This window comes from Gavialis gangeticus, unplaced genomic scaffold, assembly GCF_001723915.1.
Source record: "Gavialis gangeticus isolate Ggan-Ray unplaced genomic scaffold, GavGan_comp1, whole genome shotgun sequence".
Taxonomy (NCBI): domain Eukaryota; kingdom Metazoa; phylum Chordata; order Crocodylia; family Gavialidae; genus Gavialis; species Gavialis gangeticus.
Genome location: NW_017729034.1, coordinates 16519213 through 16526873, shown reverse-complemented (window position 1 = coordinate 16526873; position 7661 = coordinate 16519213). Strand labels below are relative to the sequence as shown.

Below are 7661 nucleotides of genomic sequence, written 5' to 3'. Positions count from 1 at the left end.
GAGGTAAGTGGCTCAGTGAGATGAATAAGAACATAAAAAGTCCCACGCAGTGTCAGACCAACAGTCTATCTAGCCCAGTATCCTGTCTCTGACAGTGGCAGAAATTAATGTTTTATACAGGGAGAACATTGAACTCTGTGACATCCACCATTATTGATTTAGAGATGCCAAAGGAAACATCTCCAAACAATAGCCATTAATAGATCTATCATCCATGAATTTATCCAGTCCCTTTTTGAATCTGGCTATGCTATCTGTGTCTACCACCTCCTCTGGCAATTAATTCTACAAGTTAAGTACATGCTGCATAAGAAGTACTTTCTCTTGTTAGTTTTACACCCGTCATCTACTAATTTCAGTATGTGTCCCCTACAGATTCAGATTCATAGAAGTTTGGGTCAGAAGGGATCTCAACAGGTCACCGAGTCCGACCCCCTGCCTGAGCAGGAAAGAGCGCTGGGGTCAGATGACCCCAAGCAGATGTCTATCCAGCCTTCTCTTCAAGACCCTCAAGGTAGGTGTGACAGGGCGGAACCTAAGGGTGCCGTGAACTCCCCTAGCAACCCCTACCATGCCAAGTTGGTGTCAACGCACCCTCACCATCTCGCCCGCCAGGTCCTTGATGTTAACAGTGTTTAAGGGAGCCTGCCTTTTTGTCCTCTTTGACACAGTGCCCCAATGTATGCCAGTCTGTGCTCTGTCAGGTGACTTGGTGCACCCCAGCCTTATGGGCTATGTGTGGCTCCAACCACCCCTGTACCATGCCCCAAGCCTCGCAGATGTACTGGGCATTGTTTGGTCAATCCCTTTCTGCGCCCTCAGACGCGCCCTGGCTTCTCTCCTCTCTCACAGTTGCCCGCGCCCCTGCGGATGCTCCCTGGCCTGTGCCTGCCCGCCCTGGGGCTTCTCTCACAATCATGGCCCCGCCCTGGGGCTGGGATCGCTACACCCCCGAACATTGTGCCCTCTCTGGCACCGGGGTCCCCACACCACTGGGGAGCCCCTATGAGGCCTCCTTCAACCCCTAGTAGCCTCACCCAGTCCTCCGGTGTAACAACAGAACAACCAAAGCAATAACGCAAACCAGTCGGCTATAACTCAAATCTAAGCCTCCTGGCTAAAACGTTCTCTAAACCACGCAACATCTCGCACCCGTAAAACTAGTGGTTTGTACCTCCAGGCCTTTCCCTTTTGCCCTTTCAGGGCCAAGCTCTTTTCCTTGGTCTAACAGTGCTCCTTCGGGCCGGCTGCCGGTTGGGAGAGGGAGAGAGAGGAAGCACCCACTGCCTCCTGTCTATGTTTTATAGTGGTCAGCCCTGCCTCTTCTGGTCAGCTGACTCACCAGGTGTGGGCCCTTAGCTCCTCCTGGTTGCCCCTAGCAACCAGCACCTGAGCCCATACTATTGCTTTTCCGTATCAGGCACCTTAGTGCTCTGCTACAGTAGGGAAGAGCACCACCTCCCTTGTAAGCCCATTCCAAGTTCTGGCCACCCTTACAGTGAAGAGGTTCCTCCTGATATCTAGCCTAAATCTGCTCTGTCAGTTTGTGACCATTGTTCCTTGTTACCCCAAGAGGTGCCCTGGTTCCTTGCTGCTCCCCGCTAGCCCAGCCCCCCACAATGAGTTTGTAGGTGGTCACAAGATCATCTCTCAGCCTGCTCTTGTGGAGGCTGAAGAGATCCAGGTCCCTTAATCTCTCCTCACAGGGCTGAATGAATGAACTTTAGTTAAAGCACCCCTGTGGCCATTTTGAAACGCAGGGGGACTTTATATGTGATGATGAGCTATTTTAATTAGAGCGGCTGTCTGGGAATTACTCTAATAAAAATGCCCCTCCTCCTTCCTTCCAAGCACATGTATACATGTATAGGCAGCCCTACTATAGCCTTGAATAAACCCACTGAAATCCACTCTTTAAAAATTAAAGGAAAGGAAAACATAGTTCCTCAGAAAAATATGTACTGAAACAAGAAATGGCCTGAAAATTAATCTGCCCCAAAAGGAAAAGATATTAAAGCTTCTATTTTTGGTATGAAATGAACTAAAAAAAACAGGCAGCTAGAAAAGAAATGACCTCTGCATGCAGTTGTGTCAGAATCAGGAAGTTAAATCATGGTTATGTACAGAAAAGCCCTATGAAAAAATGGCATAGCAGTATTTCAGTATTCTTAGGTATTTGCCTCTATACTCTTTAAGACTCATGGATCCATTCAGTTTGTAGGTATATGTACAAAGAGATTAATTTCTCTGCTGCTACCACTTTTCTGCTGATTTGGAGAATATGCCTAAATATAACTTACAACTGATATAAATATAACCAACTACATAGTTGGTCCAATAAACGTTATCACCCTACGAAATCCTTGCCTTTCACATAATTTCTGGGCCATCCTAAGTACAACATCACTCTTATACTACCGTAAATATAACTTATGAATTCTGTTTGATATTAAGGAGTCACTACATGCATCTAATTACAAAGTCCATTTTAATTGTACCTCTATATTGGATAATGGAGCTAATGACAGAAAGTTTAAACCTTAATAATCTTTTATCCAAATGGAAGGACCCTTGGGTAAAGAGTTGACTAATGGCCAGAAAACTGAAAAGTTACCAGTACAGTAACTGGAATTTTTTTGAGATGGATTGCCCATATGCAAACGTGTGCCTTATGTAGCCAACCTTAGAGACATTTTGGCCAGCAGGGGGACATTTTGACCTTTAGGAGTTTCTTACATCCCTACTTTTTATGATTCAGTTATTCTACACTTCTTTGTCAAATCAAGTATCTAATCTAGAAGCTCCAGAGATGGTACAGTGTCTTATGAACACATGAAGATAGACAGCTGTAAAGCAACTAAGATGAATGCCATTGTTACTTGAACTCTGGGAGAGTATGCTGTAATAGTTGTAGATGGGCACATCTTAGCTATTTCCTTCCCTGTATAGATTTCAGATTATATTTGAAGAATCTTTTCCTTTCATTCTCTTTGCTATGGCCACAAAAAATAAAATAAAATGAAAAACCCTAAAAAGTGACTTATATAGTTTTGTCTGTAAGTAAAAAACAATGTATATTTCATAACCAAGGTTATCAAAGAAATATAAAAGAAATGCCTCTATCCTAAACATACGTGGTTTCAGGAATTATGTGGAGAATTGAAAGTTGAACTTCAAGACCATCTCTAATAGAAATCTGAAGGGTGAGGGTGGGCAGTCCTTAAGAGGCAACAGTGCAAGGAGGGCTCACTGTCTGGGTCTGGCTCTCTCAACCATTTTCACTAAGCACTGGCCATCAGAAAAGCAACCTTCATGTGTGCAACAGGAACATATTGCCATTATTTCAAATGGGGAACCAAAGAACACCAAATACACTAGAGTGAGGTTAAATGCAGGACCGAGACCCTTTGCAAGTAGGAACACCTTATTTAGATCCTTCAATAGCTTGAGAAAAATCTACCTCAACTTACGCTCACGGACAGATGTAGTGCAAGGTTGTTGCTCGGTATATTTTGTCCAATCTTGAGGATGGGTCACTCTATATCAACTCCCAAAAATCATCCATATTTTTGGGTATCAGTGTTACACATTTCTTATTCTTAGAGATTTCTTATTGCATCAGGAAGAGGAACTCATCCACTGTGGAACATAAGGCTGTCTCGTAAAGGCAGATCAAGATGTCATGCATGAACCAGTGACAAAAAAAGAACCCTTCTATCAGCAACAGGCATCCAACTCCCAGGTCATAGAAGTGGACAGACTTCAAATCCAGGCATTGGATTATCCTTCCTTACAGGGAAGGCAGATCTAGAAGCAGACAAAGTAGATCCTTTGCTGGTGTGGAAAAGAGGAATAGAAGTGCAAAAACCCAAGCTGTCTTTGCCATACCAGAGCCATCAAAATATATTTGGCTGTGTCTTGACTGGTCTTACCAAGTGCTATGAGGATTAAAGGGATCAGAAGGTAGGTGTACAGAAGGGTTCTAAAACGTTCTAAACTCCAGAGACCTCTCCTTCTGCATTTAGCAGCACCTCATTTCAAAAACTAATTTTGTTCCTTGTTTTGTTTTTGTGGTCTCCTGGATTTGTAGGCAGGCAAGTTCCCAAAATGTCCTAGAAGATGTCCACCCCAATCCTTCTCATACACCACAGCCACAAAATGCCCCATAAAAAAAAAAGACTATAATGCACCACAGGTGAAGAATCAGGGAGACATGGGCATCATCACTGCCTTCATACTGCTATGATTGGGAATTGTTGACTTAATATAGTCAGATGACCCAAGAAAGAGGACCATGCTAGTAAAAAAGGCAGTCTTTGTTAATGTGACTTGGGGAAAATTTGCTTCCTAACTGCAAATCTAGCATTTGATTTGACCCTGAGTGAGGCCCTGCAGCTAGGCACCTGAACTACTTCAACTTCAAGTACCAGCAGGAAAGTCTGTGTATCCTAGTCAGTTTCCATCTGTACCATATCTATTACCCAATGTTTCAGAGGAAGTAAAAAAAAAATCCCAAAAGCCAAAGAAGGCATTCATAAGAAAAAAAAAAAGTCTACAGGCAGCCAGCAAGAACCTTGAACCACTGGATTACCAGACACTTCCCAAGCAAAAGAAAGAAATCTATGATGTGGTTACTTTCAACCACATCATAGATTACCAGATATTCTTCTCCCACCCTTGTATTCACCTCATGAAGGCATTTATACATATCCTCTATACCCCTTCATTTTGCCTAGCTTAACAAGCCAAATTCTTTCAAATTTTTGCTCTCATGTGATAGGTTCTCCAGTTTCCTAAAAAACCTAATAGTCTTTATTTGAACCTGTTCCATTTCAAATTAATGTTTTGATATTGTTTGCATAAGTGACCAAAAACAACACAAAATAAAAATGTTATATTATAGGTCTAAATAGGATATTATCAACGACTTGGACAATAATACTAATCCTAATGGCAATGAAGTGTTGGCCTGCAGACTCCACTGGCCAGAGTTCAGCGCTAGGGCCTGTGTTCTGGTAGGGGACTCCCTTTTCATTGTCTTGCTAGCATCCAGAGATTGACAACTTCATGTCTCCTGCTTGTATGCCACTCCTCCTATACACTGCTGCTGGTTTTTAGCCAGTCACAGCCTGCTCATCTGCTAGATGCTTGACTCACAACCAGAGCCATTCTCACAGTTCTTAGGCAGCCTGAGATCTAACCTCTCCCTTGAGGCAGTGCCTAGGCTGCTATTCCATCCTTAGATACAGCCCTTAGTCTCGCCTTCTGAGCTTGATTCCTCTTTTCTTCATGTTAAGCTTTTCCAGTTCACTCAGTATCAAAGAAACTTTTATTGGTTAGATGCCAAACTAGCTTCTTTTGTTCATGGTAAGCCATCATACAACAAACCCCTTCTGCAAATTGGGCTACAATTTATTGTATGAACTGTAGCCCAATTTATTGTATAAATTGTAGCCCAATGAGTAGCCCCTACTCATTCCATCTAAAGACAGCAAATAAATTGCTTGCCCTAAGGAAATCACACAATATTTAAACAACTATAAGAATCAAGTACACTCAAGGTACTAAGCAGAACGACAAAGCCATGGATGAGGAGGCATTGTTCAACACGCACAATGAAAAAGGGGAATAGTTGATGAAAAATGATGGATGCATCAGTTTTCCCTCCTTTGACTGAATGGTGCTGTTGCCATGAGCCTTGGCTGATCCTAGATATAGGAAGATGTAACTTTGTTACATTTAGAAAGCTAAAGAAGTTACTCTGATTTATGAGTGTGAGACATGGATAAATTATTGCATGTCTGCTCCACAGTCATATTTCAAAGTCTCTGTTATCTTTATCTATTAATAAATCATTTATTGTGGTCACCAGTAATGTGATTTCCTATTCATGAGTGATTTCACTTTCTGCTGTGACCAACATTACTTCCTACCCTCGTGTGATGTTCTTTGGTTCCTGACTTGCTTGTTCTTTGGCTCTTGCCATCTGATGAGGTCCTTAATGGTTGTGTAGGCAGCATTACCCTTTCCCTGCAAACTCTTTTGGGAGATCTTCCTAGTACATGAAGACCCATCAGGCTCTACCAATATTAATAACAATTCCTGGGCACATCTCACCACTTTGATATTTTTTTCCATAATACCTCTCCCTCTCTTCCCTTTCTTTTTATTCTCTGTGAATACATGAGAAAAGGAACATTTTTCACCACAAAACTAAAAAGGAACCAAGTAGGACTCCCTGGGCTGTATGAGATTTCATAGTTAGATGGTAAATGTGGTATATGTAAGATGTTGTATATAAGAAGACACTTGCCTCCAAGAGGAGCCCCGAAGCAACATCCAACTCCAACTGCGCAAGCCGCCACCAGGAGATCGAGCTGCCTGTACACATTCTGGAACAGAAAGCCCAGCCACAGAAGGGCATGCCAGGGTTAGAGGGAGCTCAGCCACAAGGTTAGTCCTCATGTTGTCAGAAACAAAGCAACAGCCAATAGCAGATGCAGCCATCTCTTCTGTAGTGAGCCAGGTTCTATACACTGCCAGTTTTTAGTAGGGTAAGCTGCTCTCTAGCCTCAATATCTGGTCAGTATGCACAGACAGGTCTACTGTGCTGCAATTACAGTGGTATCTGCATGCCACCAATCTCTGTACTGTGCACTAGTCTTTATACTGATCCAATCTTTATAAACATCTTTTATAGTTACATTACACAGCCAGCTTCTACAAGGAATCAGTCTGTACACAAAGCCAGCCAATGTATGTAATTGTAGTTTATCGAAACACTAATACACAGCTGGTCACTACAATGATCTTCGCACTACACAGACTACTTCTATAGCAGACATGTAGATAGTTCCTATGATTAGCTATGCTTTATATATGCATCTTCTAGAATAAACTGCTCCTTATATAAAAGTTACTTGGTACATCTGTATATAAGGAAAGGGTCAGAATTTATTCCCTCTGTTTAGCATCTAAGTAGACTTAGGTACCCAAGTGCAATTCTATTCTACTCTTTTCAAGTCCACTAATGCATCTACTTTTGTAACAGGCAGTCATCTTACTCTTAAAGCTGAGTCATAAAAAAGTAGTAGGGAGAAGCAGGCCCACCAACCTTTTGCATGAACAGTTTTTCAGGGATTCAAGGAGGATGGAAAGAATATACATAAGCACCTAAGTCTGCTTACATGCCTGATAGGTGGAATGGAATCTGGCCCAAAAGGATTACAAAGGGACAAATGTTATCAGATACTACAACTTGGCTGTCCATATTCCTAACTAGTGTGTCCTCTAACATATTTCTGTAAACACCTGGACAGTCCCTCATAATTTACTGAGTTGTATATCTGATCTTTCACTGCCACTTCCTCTGTCTTGTAATTGATTGGTCTATCATAGCTTATTAAATCCCATTTGGTACGTTCTCCCTATCGACACTTTGCATGCATCCCTAGGCTGTTCTCTAGAGTTTTAACAATGTAACTGAGTACCCAGAGCAGTTGCCACGCCTGGGCAGCGGCAACTTCTGGTTGCTGCCACTGCCAGGGTAATTGCATGGCAGCATCAGCAGCATTTTTTCCATTCCACCCCTGCCCCCACCCACCCCAAGCAGGCACCTGGGGCAGCTGCCCCAGTCACCCCACCCTTGTTATGCTACTACA

The 7661-nt window shown here is 42.6% G+C and overlaps 1 protein-coding gene across 1 annotated transcript in view; it reads right to left on the bottom strand.

Annotated features, from left to right (window-relative positions):
• Positions 1 to 7661, bottom strand: part of CLCN1 (chloride voltage-gated channel 1) — a 106609-nt gene that overhangs the window by 47537 nt on the left and 51411 nt on the right. The window lies entirely within an intron of this gene.